The 13,145-nt window shown below is 36.3% G+C and overlaps 1 protein-coding gene across 4 annotated transcripts in view; it reads right to left on the bottom strand.

The window, feature by feature from the left end:
- Positions 1-13,145, bottom strand: part of SYT1 (synaptotagmin 1) — a 358,558-nt gene that overhangs the window by 268,365 nt on the left and 77,048 nt on the right. For 3 of the 4 annotated variants that reach the window (XM_065041224.1, XM_065041217.1, XM_065041211.1), the window contains exon 2: positions 6,894-7,004. The exons of the other annotated variant lie outside the window; for it this stretch is intronic. The gene's annotated coding sequence lies outside the window, so the exon portion shown is untranslated. The remainder of the gene's footprint in view (positions 1-6,893; positions 7,005-13,145) is intronic. 4 annotated transcript variants of the gene reach the window in all.

The raw sequence follows: 13,145 nt of genomic DNA, 5'->3' as shown, positions 1-13,145 counted from the left end.
TTTTTCAGACGACTATCTGGAAAAGGAACAAAGAAACTCACAAGTGAACTAGAACTATCTGTCTTGGTTCATTCCGTGTTTGGACAATGATTTATTTGATTTGGTGGGCATGTTTCCCGTGCTAAAGCTGCTTTTATAATCTCTGTTTCCTGAGATACCTGAAAAGCTAAGTCTGATGCAAAGACTTGATGGATGTCTGCCTAACTAATGCATGTAGCTATTACTTTGTATTTTCTTTCTTTATTACATTTTCAGAATCAAAAGGAGATAAGCATTACCACGAGCCACTGTTATCAATATCAAGGAGACATACATACAAAAGATGTTTGAACAAAATGAAATTCTGCATGTCAGTAGTAGACAAGCTGCTGTTGGAAAGTGCCAGATAATTAAATTTCAGAGAGAACCACAAATTTTGGACCTCTCATAGTGATGAGATCTGTCAGACACAGATAAGAATTCCTTTTTTAAAAATATACAAGGTTTCATATCGCATCTTTTTTTTAATGTGAGAACAAAATAAATCAGTTGTTTGTGCCAACAGTTCCAAACAGTTTGTCAGGCTGTAAAGGACAATGTATCACTCTGGTTGGTGTAGCACCTTTCTGACACTGGGAAACAGAAGTTATAAATAATAATGCAGGAATTAGCATTCATCCAGTTTCCAAAAGAAAGAGTGGGAGAACAGCAGAGGATGAATTTATCTCAGGACTGTATCCTAACCAATGGTCCAGAGGTGGGTACCCAAAGGGATACTCAAACTGGAGACCTGGCTGTCCACCTCCTGCCTGTCAAGATTCAAAGTGATACAGAAGGCAAATATTTTTGAATATTTTAGAGGAAGGAAAATATTTATCTTTTTCAATGCCATATATGAAAGCTTACAGACAAGATTCTGTCACACAATGATCTGTGCAAGGAACTTGCTGCATTGCATGACATATGGGCTCCTAATTGTAGCGTGGCAAATAAAACCCAACCCTACTAATTTGCATTTCTAGCACAAATTTTCAGCAATACTTAATATCAGTAATGGATAGATACAAAAACATAACATAGAAAATAACTTTGTATCTACCATAAGCACAGCCCTGCTGAAAAATAAAAACCAAAACCAATAAACAACAACTTACTTAAATACATGATGGGATTTATTCTGTTTATATATACAGAGGAATTCAGAAAGAAGAGCTCCCATGCAATCATTATTGGTCTACTATTGAAAAACACGTGTCTGTTAGATCAGGTTAGGAAAACACGCCTCAAGTTTTCAAGACTCTCCTTCTGCACTGCCCAGTGCGAGGAGGCAGAAGAGCTGAGAATGAAGGACTGAAGTTGAGCCTGGGAACAAGGGAAGAAGGTGTTTTAGTTTTCATCTTTGTCTCTAACCATCCAAATCTGTTTTAACTGACAATAAATTAAATTAATCTTCCTCAAGTCGAGTTTGTTTTGCCTGTGACGGTAATCGGTAAACTATCTCCCTGTCTTTGTCTTGGCCCACAAGCTTTTCCATCTTAATTTCTCCCCCTGTCCTGTTGAGGAGTGAGAGAGCTGCTGGGTGGGTGCCTGGCAGACAGCCAAGGTCAACCCACCACCTTCAGGATCAAATTCGGGAACTGTTTTTCACTAATTGGGGTAGTCCAATTATATGAAAGTGACTGAAGTTCAATCTTCATTACTATGCTAAGCACACTTGCTAATAGTGAGGTGAGCAGTACTTGCTACGTAGAAAGTAAATGGTGGTGTCAGCACCCACTGGCCCCAGCCACCTTCTGCGAAGGCTCGAAGTTCTGGAGTGTTTTCAGAAGCTGCTTAAACTGATTTAAGGCTTTGCTGCTGCCAAAAGAGAAGAGATCCTGCCCTGCTTTCCACATGCACATCACTGCACCATTCCTTGTGTGGCAGCAATAAAGCTTATCTGGCTGAAAACTACTCTCTTAACTTTTACTGCTGGAACAAAAAGGGAGCATAAGATCATCACTTCCAGCAAAAATGTCGCTTTATGCTATCATGAAACTATAACCTTGGACTCTTTCAGGCTCATGATTCCAATGTACCTCAGAAAATAACTATTCTTATTAGACCTGGATCACAGCTCTTCCCCTAACTTGGGGTTTCTTAAAATGTCCATTCTGATTTATTGAGATGTAAAGATAGTCAGAAATATCCTGTCAGGTTTTTTTTTAGCCAATTTGTCTCAAAATGTTTTCTACATCACTTGACCCAACCTGTGATAAGACCAGAGGACTTTCTGAACCAAACTAAACTTATGGCCTACCTAACCTTGTTATCTTCTTTCTGACAAATGACAACATCAATTATTTAAAAAAATGTGCATGACCTATGGCAGAAGTTATCTGGAATCTATTTAATTCCGTGAAAGAGTATCCTACCCACCTATCCATTTATTTTGCCCTACATGTGGCATTTTTTTTCTTCACCCTAAAAACTTGCAAGAATTTACAGCCACATTTCTCATTACCATAAAAATTCAGAACTGTTTTGAATTTTGCCACATTCTTGGATTTATCCTCTAGTTATCTAGTGGGCCTTTTAACCAGCCAGTAAAATACACAATACTCTTTCCAGGTATGGTATGCGCTTGTAGGTGCATATTTCCGCCATAAATCTAGTTTTTTCCCCAAGTGTTTTTAGTTTCTTATTTGCCTGCCAAAAAGGAAAGACAAGTCATGTCCCCCCTGCCACATAAACATATGCAGGAGAATGAGCATCTATTTTCTGACCATTGCTGATGCTGAGATTGACTGGGAGAAACAGCAAGGACTCCAAGTACCACCTCTGGCTCAGTGAGCCAACTGTTTGATTGTTCTCATTTTGTTTAACAGCTTATGTATAATTGCTGCTGGTTTAGACTGTAACACAATAAATGCAGCGCTGTGGGAAGAAATAAGCCTTTTTTTTTTGCACCAGCAATTTTATTCTTTTTCTTACGGGGAGAGTAAGATCTAAATTTAACTACATTACTTTCTGAAATTTCTTTTCCCCAAAAAGCCTTTAGTATACCTGTTTCAATTGCCAAGACCCAGATATCTCATTGCAGCATTTATTGCTGAAGTAACTTCAATAATAACTTCAATTTCAACAAATTAATTAATTTTTGCATTTATTGTTCTCCTTATTTTTAATGGATGCATGCACCACAGATCTATGTACAATTCAATTTTCATTGTTACTTAATGGTTTACCTTTAAGATGGAAATTATTAGAGGAGGCAATATGTACCCATCTACAGCCTAGGGATTTTCATTTATCGGTGGAATGCTGGCTCCCAAGAGTCACGAAGGAAAATGTTAGTTCAGAAAAAAGGTCAAAAAAAAAAAAGGCAATAGTGCAAATATTTATATTTTTGAAACAGGTTTACAGGCTATCCACCTTTGCTCTCAGACAAGTCTGCAAACTGTAGCAACACTTTTCACCTGTAATTTTGGTGTTCTTTGCAACAATACCTTAGTCCTTGATTCTTGAACACTCCCATGATCATATGTGGACATTTTCCCAATAGATAAGACCTTGCTGAACGTAAAATGTAGAAACATACTAAAACTATTTAAAAGAAAAAAAAAATAGAGTAAGTTGGAAAAGTATCATTTTTCTCAACCAATTTAGAGAACACATAAGTAATATCCCTTGCCTTGTAAGGAGATATTTAATACTGGTTTATAAGATATTTTGTTTTACTGAAGTATGCTGCGTATAAGTCCTAAAATCAATCACCCATTTTCTCTATCAGCCAAACTCACTGACTGAAATGGTATTTTATTTGTAGTCCTACATGCTCCATCATGGTTAATGGAGTTTTACAAGCATGAGAGTGAAATGGGAATTCCAGGATTTCTTTGTGTTTTCATAAATGGGCTAGAAACAAAATACCAAGGCAAGAAAAGAAAAAAGAATGAATGAGAGTTTTGCATGGTTTCTTGAATTAAATGGGATCAGACTATCGCGACTGGTTGGTCTGTGGCCTCCTGATTCTGGACATGTACTATTTTCAGCCTTCTTCTTTTGCTCTGTGGAGATTCCCCCAGTGCTGGCCTGAGCACCACTCTCCATTTCTAGAAATGTCCAAAGCAACTACAACGGAAGTAATAGATCGCTTCTGTTTTCATCCTTGCTACCATCATCACATGCAAGCAAAAAACAACACCAAAATCAACACACCGTGAATATTGCTAAATGGAAAGTAGAATTAAGGATAAATTGCATCTAAAACAATTAAAGGAGCATTTTTACAAATTTAGCTGATTTTTTTTTAAATAGGGAGACTCTTTTTAACACATCCGCAATTATTTTGTGTTTCAGCAAGTGCTTCCTAATAATCCAAAAGTCTCAGAAGATATTTGCTACTGACTCTATTTATTACAGTATCCCCTTTATATCAATTTGTACTGTATCATATAGACAACAACACTGAGAGACCTACCATTAAAATTCTATGACTTGAGTGACAGTTTAAGAAGCATTTCTAGCTCAGATTTCTGCATCAGATTCTCGGGTTTTGTTGCACCCTAAGTTCCCAGTGTACATTTTAAAAAATTCTCCTGGATTCATTCATATTCAATTTTTGCTTTGATTTGCTTTTCCACTTCATATTTACCTTACAGACAACTTTATTCTATTTCACATTCCTGTGAACCTTATTGTGGCTGATGGGTATATGTGGATAACCGCTTTAGTTGCAATCCACCTCAGGGCATGAGACAGTCAAATGTGCATGCAAGTCCTTGAAGCCATTGTTCAAATGGAAATTCAACTTTCAGATCCTAAAACATTTGCCTTCATTTAAATTAGCTTGAGTTATAACATTGGTGACTTACTCCCAGACACATTCATAGACAGTATTTCATATTCTCAGAAGAAACTGTCTGTAACTGAGACACACATGATAGTGAACAGAGATGGAAATTAATTTTATCACTGTGATGAACACACTACTACTTCAATCAAAATTCATTTGCAAGTTTTGGTGGAACAGGAACACATGCAGGGGAATTAGAAAATATTTTTTTCACTCTCTCTCTCTCTCTCCTCGCTTATTCTGTATTCAGCACAGAGCTGTGCTGTTTTATTACTGAAAATAAAAGGTAGGCTGTGGGCAGAATGACAGCCACTGCTAAAGTCACACATTGAGAGTTATTCTCACAACAATCTGCTGTAAAACACAAAAGAACAGTATTATTCTTTCCAAGTGAGTTATTTTCTTTGGGGACAATTTACTTGGAGGACATATTGCTTTGCATTTTCGTGTGGCTTTTCACTTGTTTTGTGAACTTTCACTGAGAAGAGCTCTGACATTTCATTGTCTTTATTTGTTGTTGCTTTTCATTTGACCTGTGAAAAATCTCCACTTCCACAAGCTCTCTGGGAAACATCTACACAAACAGAAAAAGCATAAAAAGCTCTAACACAAATGAAGCCTCCAAGCCCTGGCATGTATAAACAATTAACTGGTATGAGAGCCGTGATGTGCAAACAGAAGTCCTGTAAATATCTTCAGACTACATTGAAACTATTTTTGTCTGTTAAAATGAGTGGGTTTAGCATAATGTTTCACCAAAATTTCATCAAGTCTGACAATTATACGGAATCTTAAGAGAAGATTGTTTCTCTTACTCTCCTCATCTCTGGAGAAAACATCAAAGCAACTGAGTGAAGACAGCCTATCTAGGCTATAGTATGCAATGCTACTTAGATTTAACATATTCAGAAAAGGATCCATGCAATTTCCTAAAAACAGCTTCTTTGATTAATTTCAAATAGTTATGAAGTCAAGAAGTGCTACAATAAAACTAAAATGGGTAGTAATAAATTTTCACTGTTGATTGCTGAAAGAAGTATTTTCCAGATGAAGCAGTAACAATAGTAGCATAATAAATTATTTTCCAAATATTGTATCATCAAAAAAGAATAGCAGTGAAATTACCTTAGATCATCCCTGAAAAATATATGTTCCTTTTCTCCTAATGACGATAGTTAAACAGAGATGTAAATTAGAGGAATGAAGACGACTTTATTTACTAATATATGTGGGCACTGTGCATTTTTACTAATTGTCTTTCAAAAAAAAAATAATAATAGTCTGTTACCAATGTAATTACCTTGCAGGAAATAAAGACTTCCTTAGTAAATATATTTCTCTCTGGACATTATTGGTCTCTATTAATACAATTCTGACATATATTTAACGTCAAAAGATAGAATCTAGAATGCAAGACAGACACTATAACTGCAGCTGTTAATTTCAATGTGCTGCCTACATCAGTGGTACAGGAGCTTACGAATTGACTACAGAAGTGATGTGACTGCTTGGTGGAGACTGAGTTGTACAAGCATTAACTCAAATGGAACTCATTAGCTAAAAAGGCACAGGAGACATTACATCTACAACCTGAAAAATCACAGTAATGTAGTATATGCAGTTTCCATTGCTTAAGATAGTTACATTCAAAAATATAAGAGCTGAATGTATAAATCAAAGATAAAATTTACTCAGAAGTGATCTGTATAGTGGTGCACAACGGCAGATGCCACAGCATATTTTTTTATGATGCAAGGCTGCTCAAGATCATCTATGGATAATGAACCATGACAGCTTGGGATTTGATAAAATGCAAGTTGATGGTGAGAAAAGGCAAAGAATACAGCTACTATCTGAACAGCTAAATGCATATAGACTTTTTTTTTCCATCTTTAATGTCAGTATGAAATATTATGTATTACCACAAAATTATATATTCACTAATCTAATAGACTTTACATAAAAAAGCTATTTCTTTAGGTTATTAACTACATCCATTTTATTTCTCAGAAAGCATCATGCATTAAAGCATTTAAGAGGGTATGGAAGGTAACAGAATCCATGTTTGTTTAAATACCTTATATGATTGGCATCAACACAGTTTTCTTTTCACAGGAAACTCTTGAATGAAGGCTCTATCAGTCAGTTTCTAGTTTCTTCACAGCTCAGGAAAAAATCCCTTTTCTCCCTTTAAGAGAAAAACATTCCATGTAAACACTATCCAGTACCTATGCAGCTGTATTTTCCATCTTTGCCCACAACCACAAACAACTGCTGCTTAAAAACTCCTTTAATTATACTTGGATTGTTCAGTGCCCTTCAGCTGCTGATTGCCAGAAGTTGATTATCATGAGAGTTAATCAGATTGTTAAAATACACAGAAAAAAAAAAAAAAACCAACAACAACAACAAAACAATCAACAAACCATGACCAAGTTTTCTTCATCATGAACTCATTTGGATTGTTTCCTTAGTGTGCTCCAATACATTTCTATAGATTTCATCAGCGAGCCAACTACAGAGAATTGTAGTGATGTCACACACATCGTACTTCCCTACTGCTGCATCCCATCCTTAAGTTAACATGCCCAGTGAATTCATTTGATACCGAAAAGACATGGATTCATAGTTGCATCTTTTTTAACTTCTACACACAATCAGACCATTTCGAACCAGTCTGCATTAAGGGGCAAAAGTGACATAAGACTCAAACAATTTCACAGAACTATTCAGATTATACGAGGGATTATTATTTTTTTCTTCCTTCTCAGCTCTTCTATTTTCCTTCTACAGAATCTCCTGTTCTCATAAATTAAGAGAACTGATGTTGTTTTTTCCCCACAGCTATGACTGGAAGCTCCAGTGAAGACCGAATGTTTACTGTGCTGGAAATTGTTTGAACAAGACTGTTAGAGATCTTTAAGATTTTGATAAAGCAAATCCCTGAGACAGGCAAAGTATAGGAGTAAAGTTATATCAACATGTTTGTTCTATAGATTGAAGCTGAGGTACAAATTAAACAATGAATGTCACACAAGGAGTCTGGTTTAAGGGAGCTTCTCAGCATCAGATGTCTTGAATACTTGCCCAATACCTTAATCATACACCGTAAAGGCTGTCCTTGGTCCCCATATCTTACATCAAGTGCTTTTGATTATTTTCCTTAATATGAAATGCCAGCACTATTTCAATTCGCCAGCCTTGGTAATAGTTAAAACAGGAAAAGTTCTTATAAATAAAGTTTTTTTTAAACAATAAAGCATTGCACAATTCAAAAGTTCATTGAAAGTATTTTTAATAGTTTGGAAGCTCTCCTTTTTTGCTGTTTAAGTACTAAGAAATCAATATTGTTAGCCACAACAGTAAAAATGATTGAATTTTCTGTAAACGTGAAAATCTACAATTTGCCTTCTAATTTTTCAGTGAATAAAGCCTGTGTCAACAAGATGCATTGCATTGCATTTACAGTCACTAAAGTCATAGGGCAACAAGAATTTACACCACCACACAATGTGCCCTTTCAATCAGAAAATAAAAGAAAGGCTAAATCCTTTAACTGACTCCAGGACCCGGGATTTTAATGAAATAAATACCAGGGAAAGCTGGTTACAAATGTTCCAGCTTTTGCAGTCAACAATTATTTTGCACCTTGTGGCTGTCTGGATAGAATATATTTATTTATCAAAACAATAAAGCAAAATTAAACTCATTAGATGCAAACCACAACATTAATAAAAGAACAGCACTGCAATGTAGAGCACTCAAAGTTTAAAACAGCTTCTTTCTGGGGCTTTACGACAGTCTCTGAGTCATCTATTTTGCGGGAGGAGCCATGCTTCTCCAGTACCTAGGTTGGGGTTTTTTTAAGGAATTTAAAAGGTCCACACCTCCTATTCTATAAATGCTCTAAAATTTAGATACTGTACAGAGTATAATAATAAAATAAAATTATTATTTTCATGGTGAAATTTTTTCAAGATAAAAAGAATCCACTATTTTTTTACACCCAATAATGGATCCTTATTTTTCCCCCCTTTTTTTCCTTAGAGCATGTAGTTTGTACCTTATGTTCCTATATTTGCAAGCACAGTTCCCACTGAATTCCATTTTTGTGCCTTCCTCTCTCAGTTCTCAACCAGTCCCAGTCACCCTCAGCTAGGATTACTGGCTGATGCTCCTGCCAGTGTGTTGGCAATTCTACATCTGCTGTCCGGGTAACCAATTCCTTATTAAATATGCCTTTCCTAGAGCTCCCTGCCAATTCTCACTCTTTTTGTCTGGTCAGTCCCAGTTTCCCACTCCATCTCCAATTTTTATGTTCCTTCCCATTCTCCAGGCAATTAATCTTCATTGCCTTTGCCCATCAAGGCTCAGTCACTCCCTCCTCAGCCCAATGCTGACCAATTTTCTCCCATACTGGTGCTTTTCTGCCCACCGGGGTCCCAGCAACATCCCAGTTCTCACTGTTGGGGCTGGTTCCTTCCCATCACTCAGAGGAGTTACCCAAAGCCATCACTGGAAACTCTTCTTCTATCCTTTTTGTCTTCCAACATGACTATATTGAGTCATTCCATGGGAATGCCACAAGTTTTTCATAGACAGCCTTTGGGTTTTAGAGAAGCTTGAGCACACTCAGCAATGACCGCAAATTGAGATTTTACATCTTTGGCATCAACAGATCTCTCTTTCCTCTGTGAATTCTATCATTTTTAAAAAGGCTTATGACGATTTTGCTAATTCTAGTGGATATTCACAGGGATGGCCACAAGCACATTCTGTTGAGAACTGGCAACTTCATTACTAGGCAGAAAAACTAACTCCACCAAAAAGGAAACTTTCAAATATGACACTTTGTGTTGTGTTGAGATCTTAATTGTGTTAAAAAAATCCTAGTCTGAAGCAAATATTTCTAAGGAGACGGCAGTTAACCTTTGGGAGTTGGGGAAGGATGGATAACTCAATCAATAAAGTAAGTTTTACTATGTTAATAAAGGTAACAGTGAAACGTGATCTATGTTTCAACAAGAATTTTCAGGTTTTCTTAGCGATTTAAAACTTCTTTTTACAAGTCCCTTGGGGAGCAGAATGAACCTCTCTCACTTATTGGACGAACACTGCATAATACTTTGCGTAATGAAATTAAGCAGCCTGAAATACATGTGAACATGACTAATGAGACAAAACATAGCAGGAAAACCAAGCAGATGGGTTGAGCATGCTGGAACAGAGTAGCAAGGAGACATTTGAATGTTTCGGGTTTTTGTAGGGTACATACAGAAACACAAATATAATCTTTGCATCGCTGTATAATACTGCACCTGTCAGCACTTTGACAGTCTATGGATCACAAGTGAGAGCTTACCAGAATACTAATAGTGTCTGTGGAAAATCTTTATGTGTCTTCCATAGACATGCAAAACATAAACAAAATGAGGTTGGAGTGAGGAAGTTTCCTTTTGCATTTTGTGTCTTGCTCTTTTAATTACATAAAAAGATACTTCATCTAGTGGTGCCTTTTAAATGAAGCAGTCTTTCTCCATCAAGAGTCTGGTTCTCAGATACCTCCCCAGTAGGATGAACATTCAGGGGAAAAAAGAGAAAAGGAGAGAAAAAGAAGGCAGTGGGCATTAAAAGATGATGGAAAAAGGCTTTCTGATCAAGAAAGGTTGATGACCAGCTTATGAAAGATGCAACCAGGAACACAGGAAGACGAAGATAAAATCAGTTTGCTCTCATTGCTTTCTGGGGAAAAAAAAAAAAAAAACAACAAACCCTCTCTCCATAGAAAAGATTAACTGTTCATTTTTATGATTTAGAGCTACAATGAGGCTTACTAGGCAGGTTCTTCTTCAGAGGCATTTCTTGGCTGAAGGTATAATTTTGCTTCACATGCAACACATACTGACACTGGCAATTTACATCTGTAAACTTATGGGATCGCCTGTAGTTATGTTGTAAAGTGCAAGCAGATTTAGAAAGAAAAGTATCAATCTGAGCAACTTACAATGTCATCCTTTGCCTTATCTACCACAAATGATCGGGATAAAATGCCTTTTTCTGAAAGCTGAGGGTGTTTTTTTTTCACTAGAAAACTTTATTTGATGTTTTTGAAAGAAAGCAGAAACGCTACCTGTGATCGTAATACAACAACAAAGTAATAACCAATGTTCAGATGAAAACTATTTAATTAATCTGTACCTGTTGGTATGTATAATAATCTATTCCACTGTTGATGCAAATGCTACAGCTGTAGCCCACCTACCACGTCTCTGACTATTACATACCCCTATCATTTAGTGCTCACACCGCAATTCAGTAGTGCTGAATATTTTTATAACAAACACAAACTGTAGGGGGTCAATATTCAGATATTCTTTAATCCCTTCAGCTAATTTTCAAAATGTATCTCTAGACTGTGTGCGCTGGTTTCCCTTTTCGAAGTTCAGAATTTTTAGAATCATATAATGATGCTGAATAATTTCATGGAGTAGCAATATTAGGCAGAAAAAGGAACCAAAACCCACAAACCCCAAACCTTTCTAATTCTATAAGACACTAATGATATTTCTTTACAGTTTTTTTTACTGAATTCTGACTGTATTTTTATCTCCTGTACTAAACAAAACCCACTTCTTTCCATCTGAAGCACGTTAAAGTTATCTCCACTCTGCAACAACCACAGGAGTCTCTAAAAACCTGGCACCTGTAGACCAGCAAGATCTTCCAGTCAGCACTGACCTAAATTTATCAGGTGACATATGTAGAGATTTGGATGATCTCTTTATTTTACTGCAAATGGTTCTTAATTACACTGCACAGAACTTCTAAGCTTCAAGTCAAGAAGTGTTATAAAGTGCTTGTTACATGATAAATGACCTTAAATGAGAATTGCAACATATAGACATCATTCCAGCCCATGTTATTTATATCAGGTCCCCGTCTGACCTTCCATTTTAAACCTTGGCTGCTATTCAACCTATCAGCAAAATCCAGTTTTTATCACCATCCTTGTAGCTTTCTAAAATAACTTGTGTTAAATATGAATACCTGCCACAGTACTAATAAAAACACAGAGTTTATGATCCCAGTGCATTTTACTGCTGATCAAATGGGGTCTGCAAACATCCTGATAACCATATGTACCAATCTGTGTACAGGATATCATACAATGTTTATAGAGACGAGGTATGCAATACAGTTTTGTGAGGAAAAGTATCAACTGACTATTTCTATATTGTTACTGCTGTAAAAATTATATTCTCCTTCTGTAAAGCTGTTTGCAAATAAATTCAGTTGTAAAGCTGAGTTTCTGTGATCTTCTGCAACAACTGGTATCAAAACAGAGGGCTACAACTGTATTTTTATATCAGAGTTGAGTATATTGTTGTATATAGGAAAACTAGCAATCATAAAGGAAGATCTTTGAAATGCTCAGAAACATACTAAAGGGTGAAAGAAGTTTTTAAAAAGCTGCAAGGGCAAACTGAACAAGAACTTGGAAGAGAGATACATTGAGATTTAGAGAAACCAAAGCAGGCTCAGGAAATCCCCTGAGCTGACAACAGTCAGAGGCTGGGAATTTTCAAGAAATGTGTGATATATTCTCACTATTTTCCTCTCTTCCCTGAAAATCTGTTATGACTTGTTGGAGACAGGACACTGGACTCTTTAAGTCCCAGGCTGTAAGAATCCTCACTCTGAATCTTTGGGACCATTCTTCCATTCGAACAAGAGATGCTCTGAATTTGACCTATGCTTTTGCCTAAACAAGGAAACAGATGCCTTTGTATTCCAGAAATCAGTCAAAACCACTGCATGATGCATTCACATTCCCCACTAATCCTTACTATTACATGTGAGTTAATTTCTACCGAAAAAAATTTATGGCTTAAACTTGGTATGTCTATGATCATCATTCCTTTAGCAGTAGTACAACTGTACCTAGAGTACAAGTACTCAGTTATCTAGAAAAATACAGGATTCAAAAAGCACGCATGAGAAAGTTTCATATTATACTACAAATGAAATGTATACGAACCTTCAAAACAGTTATTCTGTAAGTACTTTGGGATTAAAATATGCAAAAAGACCACTGCGACATGCCTGCCTTTCCTGTTACTCAGAATGGAGAAGGAAAAGGGCAATAATAATAATAAATAATAATAATTTTTAAAGCAATTTTCTATCCTTATGTAGCATGTGCCACTGTGAGGCAGACAAGTGTAAACACAGAATCCAACAGGATGGTCTATAAACTAGGAGGAACTCCATCTTACCTGGTAAAGCAAATGCAGAACAAAAATTGACTGCAGCACAGTCATGTGAACAC

Source organism: Columba livia, chromosome 1 (genome assembly GCF_036013475.1).
Source record: "Columba livia isolate bColLiv1 breed racing homer chromosome 1, bColLiv1.pat.W.v2, whole genome shotgun sequence".
NCBI classification, from domain to species: domain Eukaryota; kingdom Metazoa; phylum Chordata; class Aves; order Columbiformes; family Columbidae; genus Columba; species Columba livia.
This window is presented reverse-complemented; position numbering and strand designations above follow the sequence as displayed.